The following is a 13,521-nucleotide window of genomic DNA, read 5'->3' on the forward strand; positions in this document are numbered from 1 at the left end:
AGCCATACAATGGTTTGGGACAAAATGTCCCATCAGATCCCTGGAATGATGGTGGAGTTCTTCCATCTTTGTCTCATGTCTCTTGTTCAATTCTAGCAAAACTTCAGTTCCCCAGGTCACTTACAGAATGAATTGTTCCGTGTAAGCAATGTTTTCAAGTAACTGAAAAGTAATCTTTTATGTGTGAAGAAAAAATTTATTGAGAATATTACACTGTTTTTGAGGACAGATCTTAATGCCTTAGTTTTCACACTTTCTTAAAGTAATGGGACCTTTCTAAAAAAAAGAATTATAGAATCTCAGTATATAAAACAGAATAAAGAGAGTTACTTTAAAGAAGGAGCAGGCCAAGCCCCTGGCATTTGCTTTCTGATTTCTGCATAATTTATTTCCTTAGAGTCTTCCATACATACCTTGGACCCTGTCAAACAGTTTGAACTTCTTTGTTTTAAAATGAACTTATTCTCTGCTGATTTCTTAAACAGAAGAATCAAGTGTAATTTTCTGACTGGAGGCTTTGTCATTGGTATCATTATCATGGTATGACTGAGTTGGTACGGATATCTTACACTGTAAGTGATAGAAATCCAACTGTAATACCAGCAAAATGATGAATATATTGGCACATATAAGTGGGAAGTTTTGAGTGATGATGTAGAGATATCAGGTCTGGTTGTATCCAGGTGCTAAAATGTCTTCATCAGGGTTCATCCTCTCTCTTTATCTGTCAATTTCAAACTCTTTCTAAATGTGTGAGCATTTAGCAATATTTACTCCTGCCAAAGGGAGTGCTATATGTGCTGCATACAAGGACATTTTGGCAGTCTCAGGTAAAATCGTTATGGGTCTTGGAACAGAAAACCTCTGTATAGCATTTCTTGTGGAAGGTCTCTTTAGTGACTCTGCCTGGGTCCATGTCATTGAGATTGACAGTTGCTCTAGAATCCCATAGAATGGGCTAGCTACAAAAAGGATGCTGTACAGACAATGGCAATGTAAGTCTACCACTGTGCTGTAGTCTCTTTAAAAAAAAATACTGAATTTGTACTGGGACCTGTGGCAGAGACCAAGGATAAAACAGAAAAACACCCAGAATTGAGCAGTAAGGGTATCTGTGTAAACCACAGACTAATGTTAATATAATGTGAAGAGTTGTGTCGGAGAGGAACTGTTCTGGAAGAAATACTTGGGACTGAGTAATTAACAGTTAACTGTGCTGGAGGAAATCAGGAACGGCTTCATGCAGGAGGTGATATCCAATGGCATTTGCGTGGGGGAGGAGAAAGATGATCTCAGGTGGAAGGATCAGAGCATGGAAAAGCATGAAAGAGGTTGGGGCGGTCAGAGGTGAAAAGCTGGGGCTATAGACTTGGCAGCAGAGGTCACTCTCTTCCCTCAATTTATCCATATTCCCCTTCCCCGTTCCCCTCTTGCTGGTTCTCCCACCTGTTCCCAAGAGTGGTATACTGAGCTGGAGAGATGGCGTGTATGTCCATGGCTATGTCCAGCCTCTCCTCCCCCAGACTGCAGACCTGCTCCAGCTCTCATCTCCCCCGTCCTCAGGGAACACCACATGCTGCTTCAGTTACCACCGCCCAGCCGGGAGCTTCAGCCATTCTCCTGCTCTCCATCTCTTCTTCTTTCATGTGTTCTGTTTGTCCTCTTGTCGCTTCTGCAGTTTTCAACCTTATGTAAAGAAAGATCACTAGTTTTTGAGACCATCAGCCAATCAGAACATTTCTCTTTACTCCAGTGAATTTTTGAAACCTGGGCTCCCCGTTGCAATAACCTGGAACACTTGCAAAAATTTCCTAATGTGCAGGCCCCACCTCTAGAGGCTGTGATTCAGTAGATCAGGTGGAGCCTGATGGTCAGTAATTTGTGACATTCCCGAGGTGACTCTTAATATGCACTTTGGGAACCACTGCTTCACTCAATATGTAGAATGCCTCATGCACTCACAGGGGTTTAGAACCTTCTCACAGAAGCCTGTCTGTGACTTCCCTGCCCAAAGATCCTGCCACAGCAGAAGCCTGGTCCTTTAATGGTCATGAAGACTTTGCTATAGTCAGGTTTTAATGAGATAGTCCCAAGCTTGTTACACTGTTGTCTTGTTCATAAAAAAATTATGTTTTAGCCTTCTGGACATCTAATTTTGCAAATCAGTGTCAGGTACAGAAAAGATCCTGTCACTTGAGAGCAAGGCATTCAGTAATTTTAAAGGTCAAAGACCCATGTGGAAATTAGCTTTCAGCTATTGAAATACATTGACTTATACACAACAGAAAATGTGGTTTCGGGGCACACTGGCTATTTACACATCTATAAATTAGTCCATTAGTGGTGTGGATCGTGATAGCTCAAGTACTCCATGATGATCCCGGTAGTATGGTGAGAAACACTCGTAAATAAAGAAACGGACTCTTTGTTTAAAGGCTATTGTAATAATAGCTCTCATGGATGGAGCACCTACTTTATGATAGACACTGCACTACGCAGTATTCACCTCAAATCCTCACAACAGCCCTGCAAGTAGGAAACTCAGGCTCATTTTAAAAAGGGAATTTACCTAGAATAATATATTTCCAAGTACAAGAGCTAAGCTTCCATGCCAGGCTGATACCGATCAGGATTCTTGACTTTCCCGAATCCATAGAAACTAGAAGCCAGAAACATAGAAACATAGAAATTCATGAAAGGCTATACTGGGGCCCCTGCAGCAGCAGGTGGGAAGTAAGCACAAAGGACAGGTTCCTTGCTCACTTGCCCCCTGAGAAGGGGGCGGCTAACTTCTTTTTTATATGGGGTGAGTGTAGGAGTGTGTCCAGGGACTGGGCCCAAGGGGTGACTTAGGTGTTTTGCCCACTTCTAGGGCTTCCCTATGGCACCCCACTCCAGTACTCTTGCCTGGAAAATCCCATGGACGGAGAAGCCTGGTGGGCTGCAGTCCATGGGGTCGCAAAGAGTCGGACAGGACTGAGCGACTTCACTTTCACTTTTCACTTTCACGCATTGGAGAAGGAAATGGCAACCCACTCCAGTGTTCTTGCCTGGAGAATCCCAAGGACGGGGGAGCCTGGTGGGCTGCCGTCTATGGGGTTGCACAGAGTCGGACACGATTGAAGCAACTTAGCAGCAGCACCAGCAGCAGGGCTTTCCTGTTGGCTCAGACATTAAAGAATCTGCCTGCAATGTGGGAAACCCAGGTTCGATCTCTGGGTGGAGAAGATCCCCTGGAGAAGGAAATGGCTACCCACTGCAGTATTCTTGCCTGGAGAATTCCATGGACAGAGGAGCCTGGTTGGCTACAGTCCATGGGGTCACTTATGACTGAGCAACTAACATGCTCACTTTTCACTGGTGGTGGTGAGTGCAGAGGGCATGCTTATTACTATGCTTTTGCACCTGATACAGTTTTTGTTCCTGACTTTTCAGAAGTGGCAGTTGGGGTTTTTTGGTCATGCTATAATTTTTGTCCATAATTTGCCCCAGCTGCGCATGCACACAGTTATTTTTAGCTCCATATCTTTTTTTTTTTTTTTTTTTGTATTTTGTTGCTTGAGAGGTTTGCCCACGTGCAAGCATTACAGCACTGCAGCAAAGGGTCCCAGGTCCCAGCCTATCTCAAGACCATCTGAGCAAAAAAAAATGCTACCATCTCTTGCACCACGTGTCCTGATCAGTTCCTGATAGTCAACGATAGCAGTGTGCTGGACATATTCTGTGTGTGACCTGGGAGCAGGGTTACTCCCAGTGCTGAGAATCTGTCCCCAGAACCCTTGCCCACACTGTGTATTATTTGATATTTGGCAAAACTAATACAATTATGTAAAGTTTAAAAATAAAATAAAATCAGAAAAAAAAATAAAAGAGTATTATTGATTTGACAAGTGGAATATGATGGCTCATGCTAATTTTTTTCTTTTTCAGATGTTGGTTCTGACCAGTTTGCTTAATTTTGAATGATCTGACTCCAGTGCATTTTATTGGGAGAAATTCAGAGGACATGATGGGTTGGTTTGTTTCTCTGAACTGTTAACTGGGGAAGGGGAAGAGAATTGCAAGCTTCTGAGCACTGAATTTTGTATTTATCGACATACCAGTCATCAAGGTGGAGAAGTAGAAATTTCCAGTCACCTTAACCAAAAGATTACAAAGCATGTTTTGCTTTTTTCTTTCAGTTGGCCGAAAATTGTGTCTCCTAACTATTTTGCATTTGGGAGTAAAACTGAGCTCGCCAGCAAAATGTCTGTTTTGATAAATCGGGAACAAAAAGACCAAAACTAATGGCTTCCACAGTGGAAGGTGCCCTGGGAAATATAATATAGAATAGTGGAATCGGGGGCTTGTTTACCATGATTCTGTGTATCCATTTGATGGGGAATATGAATAGTTTTCTTTGCACAAAGGGACCCAGGGAATAGTGAATCAGGGAATAATTGACTTGTCTTGGTATGTTTGTGAATGTGCATTTTTATCTGATGGCAAATATGCTGTTGGCCTTTGAGTCAGTCACTCACCATAAAATTTCCTCAGCATCGCATGCACTAAGATAGCATGCCCATCCACCTCTCTCCGGCTCCCAAAGAAAACATTTGAAATTAGCATTAATCAGCCAATGTTGTATTTGGGGCCCTACGTGAAAGCCACCTACTGCAGCTGACTGCCATTCAGCAGGCAAGAAGTGATTTGCAATATAATTTAAATGAAGAGTTGGTTTCCTTTCCCATTTAGAACACACCAGTATGGAAAACTGATTGTCAGCCATTCTGGTGATGTGCAGCAACTTGGCTATTCACTCAGAAAATGAAGTTTCCTGAGACACCAGCACATTTAATTTATTTTTTTTTCACTGTGAAGTTAACTTCAGCTTGTTAAATACAATGACGATCCAAACCACAGAAAAACCAACACCATTAATTTTAATGCTTGTAATGTAATGGAAAGAGATTATATTCATTTGGGATTTTTTTTCCTTTTAATAGAATGTTTACTTGCCCCTTTCCTTATGAGTTAATTATTATTTTCCTTCCATAATGCTCTGCTTATATCTGAGCAGCCAGTGTGTCTGTTAATGTCTTGAGTTTATAAATTGCTGGTGAATCTGTCATTTTGCCGTGTCTGTCACTAAAACATCAATAGCTTGGCAGTGTGGTGAGCAAAGATGTGGCAGATAGGCATGTAATGGGTCCCTTACAGAATTTTCTCATCTATTTTTATAAAACATTTAATTTTAGCAGTTTCTGTTCTATGCTTTGAAAAGGAGGTTGAGTGGCTTTTCACTCATTATATAGTAGGGAGTTAAGAATTGGTAACTTTCCCTTGCTTATCATTCAGGTTTGTTTGTTCATCTTAAAATATTTTTTAACTTTTTTGAATTAAATTTTTTTTTAATTTTTATTGAGATATAGTTGATTTACAATGTTGTGTTAGTTTCAAGTATACAGCAAAGTGATTCAGTTATACATATATATTCTTTTTTAGATTCTATTCCATTATAGGTTATTACAAGGGACTGAGTATAGTTGCCTGTGCTATACAGTAGGTTGGTCATCTCGTTTATGTGTACTAGTATATATATTTTAATCCCAAACTCCTAATTTGCACCCTCCTTCCCCTTTGGTAACCACAAGTTTGTTTTCTATGTGAGTATATTTGTGTTTTGTAAGTACTTTTTAATTATTTTAAAATCTATTTCTTCATTTAATAGACTCTTAGAGAGCAGTTAGTTATGCATGTTGGGTGCTAAGTATTAGGGATTAAAAATAACTAAGGCATCGTCCCCATCCTCTGGAAGCTCATAGTTCTGAATGGAACTGATAACAAGGAATTGTACCACAGAATGGTGAGTGATGCAGGTGACCCAGAATATGGTTATGGAGGGAGCTCTCTCTCTCTGCAGAGGGCACCATTAAAGAAGGCCTTACAGAGCAGAAGTTGCTAGAGCAAGATCCCAGAGACCTGGGCCTTGAGTTCTTCAGGTTGGCAGTGCAATGATGGTGAGGGTGGGGAAAGACAGCACAGGCAGAGGGAATAGCGATTGAATTCGAAGGTGTGATGGACAGGAGCCTTTTGTTGGAAACCAACTACATGCTATTTAAATAGTGATAATAGGGGCTGATACTTAAGTGCTCAGCACACAGCACACACAGTTTGAAATTCTTGCATCTGCAAACTCAAACCTCATAAATGACTCTTTGAAGTTGGTATTATCAGCATCCCCTTACAAATCCAAATCAGTGCCTGGAGAGATTTGGTAATTTGCTAAACATCACACAGCTGGTAGGATCAGTACCTAGACTGGAGCTGATGTTCTTTGACTCCAAAGTCTACAAGTATTATGCTCATGGCCTCTTTGCCCTTTAGACCCTTCAGTCCAGCTGTGCTGATAAGACACTTAATAGTGACTGGCATTCAGGACTAAGGGGAAATAATAACAGTACCTATCACCTGTGGAGAGGATTAAGTGAGACATAGAAAGAGTTTAGAACAGTGCCTGATACATAGCATAGCATTTTGGGGCTTCCATGGTGGCTTAGAGGATAAAGCGTCTGCCCACAATGCGGGAGACCTGGGTTCAATCCCTGGGTAGGGAAGATCCCCTGGAGAAGGCAATGGCAACCCACTCCAGTACTCTTGCCTGGAAAAATCCCATGGATGGAGGAGCCTGATAGGCTATAGTCCATGGGGTCGCAAAGAGTCAGACACGACTGAGTGACTTCACTTCTTCACTTTATGATGACTAATTTGCTAAAAGTCATGGAGCTCAGTAAACAGGAATTCGATAGTACTTAGGAATTAAACTCCTTGCTGCTGCTGCTAAGTCACTTCAGTCGTGTTCAACTCTGTGCGACCCCATAGACGGCAGCCCACCAGGCCCTGCCGTCCCTGGGATTCTCCAGGCAAGAACACTGGAGTGGGTTGCCATTTCCTCCTCCAATGCATGAAGGTGAAAAGTGAAAGTGAAGTCTCTCAGTCGTGTCTAACTCTTAGCGACCCCATGGACTGCAGCCTACCAGGCTCCTCGGTCCATGGGATTTTCCAGGCAAGAGTACTGGAGTGGGTTGCCATTGCCTTCTCCATTAAACTCCTTAGGGGTAGTATATTGCAGGGATTATTATTCAAGAGACACTGTTGAGTTGGTAGCATTTGATACACACCTGAATGGCTTCATGGTAGAATGCCTATAGATAGGACTTGGGGACAAGGATGTATTTAAGTAAAAGAATGCAGAAGTGCAAGCAGACTGGAAAATTCCATCATTGAGAATTTTGAGTAAAGTGAGTAAATTTTGAGAAAAGTGAGTAAACCAATTTGATGAGAGCAGAAGATCTTTAAAGAGAAACAGGAAGAATAAAATTAAACAGGTAGTTAGAAATTGCTTATAACTAGTGATATTTATCAATTGTTTGGCACTGTTTATCTTTTACATTATTTAGTCATCATACACATTTTCCTGGGATTATAGACTCAGTGTTTTCATTTGAAGAAAATGAGGTTCAGAGAAGTAAGTTATATAATAATTTGCCTTACTATCATCCATCTTAAAAGTAGTAGAACTTGAACTTGAACCCAGGTCTATGTTACTTTCAGCACCATGCTTCTTCAACCACACCATCCTTTCATTTTTGTAGCTCTGACCTTTCTACATATCATGAATGTTGAAAAAATAATTTTCCTAGTGAAAAAAGCAGGGGGAAAAACAAAAATATATCATGTTGTTCCCAATATTTTCCCACTTAATAGCCTGTGTATACTTCTATTGAGATGGAAAGAATTGGTCTCCCTGATTCCCTAGACACACACCCTCCCGCTGGTTTCCTATCTGTGTGTACCTGTTACAATAAGTACCATAGATAACACCCCACATCCTAGAATAAGAGCTAATATTTTTGGTATTGAAGAAATGCCAGGTACCAGGGCTAGAACCCCAGTCCCACCCTTCATAGCTGTGGTCAAGAATAAGATTCTTATGCTCCCTAAGTTTGTTTCCTTATCTATTTAATGACAATACTAATGGTTTCTATGTCAGTGGGTTACTACTACAAATAAATGGATTATTCCATATAAAGACTAAAGCTGGGCTTAAAATGCTACAATTGTTCATTAAATAGTAGCATTATCATTGTGTTGAAAGTGAATGAGTGTTAGTAGCTCAGTCTTGTCCAACTCTTTGCAACCCCATGGACTGTAGCCTGTCAGGCTCCTCTGTCCATAGAATTCTCCAGGCAAGAATACTGGAGTGGGTAGTCATTCCCTCCTCCAGGAGATCTTCCCGACCCAGGGATAGAACCTGAGTCTCCTGCAATGGAGATGAATTCTTTACTGTATGAGCCACCAGGGAATTCCTATTATTGTAATTATTATGCCTTATATCTTGTGTCTCTCCCCCAAAATAGTGTGACCAGCTTTGTTGGGGAGGACATGAGAAAGTTGTGATTTCATACATCGCTGAAGAGAGTGTAGAACTGCATAGTTATTGTATATGGTAATTTGAGAATGTCTATCACAATTTATAAGCATCTTTTTTTGCCCAGTAATTCTACTTATAGGCATTTATCCTAGAGATAAATTCCTAATATTCTAGGCAAATATCCTAGAGATAGATTCATACAAGTGAGAAATGTAGAATTTGTACCTATTGAATTTTAGCCTGCGTATAACCTAGTCCAAATTTTTAGAATACAGATTGGTGAATGCATTATGCTTTGTTTGTACCCATGTATCCACGACATTATCTGGGGGCTTCCCAGGTGGCTCAGCAGTAAAGAATCCACCTGCCAACGCAGGAGATGTGGGTTTGATCCCTGGGTTGGGAAGATGCCCTGGAGAAGGAAATGGCAACCCACTCCAGTATTCTTGCCTGGAAAATCCCAGGGACTATAGCCCTCCAGTAGCCACATGTGGCCATGGGGCCACAAAGAGTTGGACAAAACTGAGCAACTGAACACAACACAACAACAAGACCACTTGTGTCATGTCTGACACAACATGAGGCACAGAGACACTGATAAATGCCCTTTGGTTTAGTCCAGCACAATTCTTCTGGATCCCTGTGCCCCCGGCCCACCTACATGTAGCACATACACTTTAGATGATGCTTCATCCTGACCCACTTACTTTAAACACCACTGTGACCATTAACTCCAAACTCTGTCCTCCTTCCTCCTAATTGGTTTGCTTTCCAAATTGACATATACTTCTTTCATTACAGCGATGTCCTTGGCTTCTCTCCATGACGATTCCTGATTCGTGGCTCTGGCAATCTTGGGAAAACAGCATCCAATTCCTTCCATCCAGATTCTGGGGTCTACATTTCCCTAGCAGCACCCCGACCCAGCCTGGACACATTGGCCCAGCCTTTTCCTAGGACACGTGTGAGTAAAATACTTGACTCTTCCAGGAAAAGAGTTTAAAGTATCCGCTTCCCGCACTGCACCCTTCACTTTGGAGCAGGATTTTGTTTCTCTTAGATGGTGTTCCAATTCTCTCCCTTTCTGGAATTGACTGACTGTCCTATCGTGAATGCCCTCAGGTTCATTATTTGTTTAATCACTGACTTATTCAAGGAGCCGGTAGCCAGTCCCATCTGAGGACTGGAAGGCAGAAGCCTTTGTTCTCCTCCTGTGTGGTTCCATTCAGGGTTACTTGTCTCTAACTCAGACTGGAGACTAAATGAATTAGAATAAAACCAATTTAAGGGAAAAAAAGAAATGTTCACACACACAGAAATAGAGATTCCTGCTATCTTGGCTGTCTAGAAGATCTGCGGGCCTCACCAAGGAATTTAAAAAGTAATGTTTCTTATCATAAGTGACAGAAATATGCTGCTTTCTGCATCAGTAGATATGAAGATTAAAGGGTCTGACCGTATTAAACAATTTTGCACAGCACCAGGCACCCTGGGCTCTGCTCTCTGCCTTATTACCCTTCATCTTGTGGCTATTTCAGGCCCAATTTAAGAATACAATGCAGTCTGGCTTTGCAAATTGACATCCTTTAATTTAAACTGTCTTGCGGGAGAATTAAGAAATTATGGAACAATTATTCGCCTTGAGTTGAAAGCTGGATGGCATCCTGAGATCCTTATACATCAGCCATTTGAATTGATTAAGTCACATAATTGAATTACACCTTTGCCCCCCATAATATCTTGTGGCAAATATGTTGGTATTTCTGTTGGGAAAATGCTTCCATAAAAATAAAATAGGGGTCAGGGTTGAAGATTGACTTGAGTGTCCAAAAAAACCTAGGGGCAGGGTGGGCTGACATTTTGAAATTTTGTGGGGAAGGTTGATTAGCAGAGCAAGTGTTCCATTTGGAGTTTAATTGGAAGTTCACAGATCAAAACGATGTACATGAACACAGAGAAGTATACTTTCCCCTTTTGTGATGTCCTTCAAACTTCAGCTTAAGAGCGCATCACTCATTCTCAAAGCTTTTTTAAACATCTCCCATGAACAAAGATGCTGTGTCTGATATAGCTTCCTTTGTCCCCTCTGCTTTCCCATATATCCTTCAATCAAAGCACCTCCCACAATGATGACAAGTCTCTTTTACCCCAGGCCATGTTGGTTGAGCTGGGAACTGTGTCCAGCTCACGTAGCACGGTTGTAGTACTCTATCGGTATCTGTCTACTGAGGCTTTATTTGGAAACCTCCATGGTTTAGTTTCTAAACTCAGTCTTTTTTGTATGATGGAAATCAGAAGGACATGGAATCTGATAGTAATTTTTTAAAGCATCATTCTTAAGTAGGGGTGTTTGCCAGCATTTCCTCAAGGATTTTTTTTTTTTTTTAGATTTTTATGATGTTTATTAGGCACTGTTTATTAGGCACTGATTATATACAAAACTAAGGTAGTTGCTGAGGGGGAAAATATCCAAAAATATTTCTTGTTCTTTTGAGGCGCTCAGAGTGCATTTGGGAATTGGGGAGGTCGGTGCAAGAAACAGCCTTGGTGACTGGAAGAATGAGCAGGAGGCTGTTGAATGGTCCAGGACTATGATAGGGGGCAGTGGTCAATTCCATTTTACTCACCTCTGAAGTTTCTTCTGCCCTTTGTCTGCCCTGCCCCCTCCCCCCTCCCACATCATTCATTTTGGAACCCAACGGAGAAGAAAACTCTCAGACAAACGGCCTTTGGTCAGGCAGGATGTGTGCTTTTCATTGGAAAATTCCTCCTAGGGAGAAAATTTTTAAAGCACGATTCCCTGGATGGACCCTGGCTTCCGCCTCTCCATCCTCCTCTGAATTCTGGGTCTTCATAGTCTTTGTCTATTCTGTGTAGCACACGAACCTCTCTGTCTTTAAAAGTGCTTTAGCTTTTCTTTACCTTTATCAGAAAACACTCTTGGAGCTTTAAAACCCAACTACAGCTATCCTCCTGAATATATCTGTGTGGAAGGGATTAATCAAGTCTGTCAAACATTGAGCTGTGAAACCTTTAATATTTCTAAAAGGTTTAAAGCCAGCGTATTTATCACATGCATCATTGAGAATACTCTTTTGTGAAAAAAAAAAAATTAAATGCTCACTCTGGTGATGAGCCCAGTGGGTGACAGGCTCAAGCAGGACCCTGATGGTGATACTGAAATGGAGTTTCTGGTAAAATCTTTCTCTGACATCACTCCCCTAGAGACCACCCATTGTCTACCCCGCATCTGTGTGGATGAATATTTCATATTGTGGAATTCTAGAATCTTGGTGCGCAAAGGGAGAGAAAAGGAGAAAGGGACTGGTCTTTGTTCAGTGCCTGCTGTGTGCTGGGTGCCCTGTCTGCGCACTTTAACAGAGATGTCACTTGGTCACTTTCGCAACAGTTCCTTATAGTGAGTGCTATCAGAGCTGATTTATAGACAAGGAAACGAAGATTCAGAAAGTAAAGCAGTTTTCACAGGATCACACAGATATTCACTTGCAAATCTATGACTTGACCCTAAATTAATTAGCCTCTCTAATTCTTTACTCTGTTTATGTGGCAAAAACCTGGCAAACGTGTAACACAAAGTAGGATCTGCAAGAGGGTACACAGAGTTGTTCAGACTGTGACTGTTAAGGTTCCTGTGGGTTTGTAATGAAGAATCTTTGTTCTGCAGACAGAGAGATAGTGTGGATTACTGGGCATGATTCTGAGAATCAGAGGTGTTAGGTTTTAAGATGTTTAATCCAGCAGTGGTGTAGTTTCTTTAGGGAGAGAATCACTCAGGGCTTTTTCTTGAAATAAGTATTATCAACACTATATTTCACTATTTATTTACAAAATACTTTCACATGCACAGCCCGATTTACTCTATTCTACAGTCTTGTGATATCACATCAGCATTATTGCCATTTTACAGATGGGAGAACTGAGGCCCAAAGACATGATAAGTCTTGCCCAGGCCATTCAGCTAGAAGCAACTCAATTGATGCTCCAATTCAGTTCTCATAGTGCTGAAGTGAAAGTCATTCGGTCGTGTCTGTCTCTTTGCAACCCTATGGACTATACAATCCATATAATTCTCCAGGCCAGAATACTGGAGTGGGTAGCCTTTCCCTTCTCCAGGGGATCTTCCCAACTCAGGGATCAAACCCAGGTCTCCTGCATTGTGGGTGGATTCTTTACCAACTGAGCCACCAGGGAAGCCCAAGAATACTGGAGTGGGTAGCCTGTCCCTTCTCTAGTGGATTTTCCTGACCCAGGAGTCAAACCAGTGTCTCCTGCACTGCAGGAAGATTCTTTACCAACTGAGCTATCAGGGAAGCCATAGTGCCAAAGCACAATCCTACCACTATACTATATTGTTTTTGGTTTTTTTTTAAGCATTTGATTATTCCTAAGAATGCAAAAAATACAATTTTGAAAAGAAAAGCTTGAAAAGACCTTAGAAACCCATCAGCCTTGTTTTCCAGACTTGACAATAGATGCACAGACCCCCAAAATAGTATAAAAGAGGCCCAAACAATGTGTTATGATAACACTGAGGAAAGTTGAATGTGTTCGTACGGCTATGACTAGTACACAGCCAGGGACGGCTGCCTTGAGGTGGTAACCCTTGATAATGCCCTGAAAGAAGGAGAAGGATTTTAATAGAGGTTGAAATTCAACAAGTGATGCTAAAGCAGAAAAAAGGAATGATTGTGTGGCAAAATGGCAATATGGTGGTCCCATGGGCAGGGGCCTTTCAAAGAAGTTTGAGTTTCTTTTTTCAGTATAATTAATTGTATAACTGTGTTGCCAGACTGCCCCAGTAGCCCCACACACATGTAGCATCTCTGCCAGCCAGGTAGTGTCTTCCTCATGCCTCCATTTCATACCCCCAGCTTCACATCACAGCCAGGACCAAGAGAAAGGCCCTGAGGTTGGGATGATTCACAAGTCCAAACTCACTTTGTCGCTTCTCTGTGTTTACCTGTCTGTGTTGTGGTGGGAAGGAAAAAGGATACAAGACTTAGGAAGGAGAGATTTCTGCTCCCAGGTTACTGTGAAGACCACAGCCCATCTCTGGAACTCCTTTGGGTGGGCGAGATGTTTCCCCA

General features: G+C 41.7%; 1 protein-coding gene across 4 annotated transcripts in view; it reads left to right on the forward strand.

The window, feature by feature from the left end:
• Positions 1 to 13,521, forward strand: part of DAB1 (DAB1, reelin adaptor protein) — a 1,342,273-nt gene that overhangs the window by 383,582 nt on the left and 945,170 nt on the right. For all 4 annotated transcript variants that reach the window (XM_027537117.1, XM_027537115.1, XM_027537119.1 and 1 more), the window contains exon 2: positions 9,215 to 9,377. The gene's annotated coding sequence lies outside the window, so the exon portion shown is untranslated. The remainder of the gene's footprint in view (positions 1 to 9,214; positions 9,378 to 13,521) is intronic.

Source organism: Bos indicus x Bos taurus, chromosome 3 (genome assembly GCF_003369695.1).
Source record: "Bos indicus x Bos taurus breed Angus x Brahman F1 hybrid chromosome 3, Bos_hybrid_MaternalHap_v2.0, whole genome shotgun sequence".
In the NCBI taxonomy this organism is placed as follows: domain Eukaryota; kingdom Metazoa; phylum Chordata; class Mammalia; order Artiodactyla; family Bovidae; genus Bos; species Bos indicus x Bos taurus.